Genomic DNA, 919 nt, shown 5'->3' with positions numbered 1-919 from the left:
TAGGAGTCTCAGATGGAGTTCCAGGCTCTTGGCTTTGGCCTGGCCCAGTCCTGGCCATTGTGGTCATTTGGCCTAACAATTAAGATGCCTGCATCCCATACGGGAATGCCTAGGTTAAATACTTGCCTGCTAATGGAGACCCTGGGAGATAGGGGTAATGGTTCAAGTAATTGGGTTAATTCAAGTAACAGAGAACCTATGTGTGGAAGATCTAGACAGGGTCCCAGACTCCTGACTTCAGCCCTAGATGTTACAGGCATTTGAAGAGTGAACCAGTGGATAGGAGTTCTAAGATTTATTTTATTTATTTATTTGAAAAGCAGAGTGATGTGCTCACTTTGGCAGCACATATACTGAAATTGGAATGATACAGAGATTAGCATGGCCCCTGTGCAGGGATGATATTCAAATTTGTGAAGCATTTCATATTTTTTCCACAAAAAGATCCATGAACAAAAAGCCAAGTCTCGTCAAGTAGGATAGAAGAGCAAATATAAGGAAGAAATAATTGAGAAGATGCAAGAATAAAATCATCGGCCAGCGCCATGGCTCAACAGGTTAATCCTCCGCCTTGCGGCACCAGCACACCGGGTTCTAGTCCCGGTCGGGGCACCGGATTCTGTCCCAGTTGCCCCTCTTCCAGTCCAGCTCTCTGCTGTGGCCCGGGAGTGCAGTGGAGGATGGCCCAAGTGCTTGGGCCCTGCACCCGCATGGGAGACCAGGAGAAGCACCTGGCTCCTGGCTTTGGATCAGTGAGATGCGCCAGCCGCAGCGGCCGTTGGAGGGTGAACCAACGGCAAAAAGGAAGACCTTTCTCTCTGTCTCTCTCTCTCTCACTGTCCACTCTGCCTGTCAAGAAAAACAAACAAACAAACAGAAAAACAAAAAGAATAAAATCATCATATATATACAACTTTCA

At 47.0% G+C, this 919-nt stretch overlaps 1 non-coding gene across 1 annotated transcript; it reads left to right on the top strand.

The window, feature by feature from the left end:
- Positions 1-329: 329 nt before the first annotated feature.
- LOC133767419 (U6 spliceosomal RNA) lies at positions 330-433 on the top strand. Its single transcript, XR_009866884.1, has one exon. It is a non-coding gene; the product is annotated as a U6 spliceosomal RNA (small nuclear RNA).
- The last annotated feature ends 486 nt before the right edge of the window (positions 434-919 follow it).

The sequence above is a fragment of the Lepus europaeus genome, chromosome 9 (genome assembly GCF_033115175.1).
Source record: "Lepus europaeus isolate LE1 chromosome 9, mLepTim1.pri, whole genome shotgun sequence".
Classification (NCBI taxonomy): Eukaryota; Metazoa; Chordata; class Mammalia; order Lagomorpha; family Leporidae; genus Lepus; species Lepus europaeus.
This window is presented reverse-complemented; position numbering and strand designations above follow the sequence as displayed.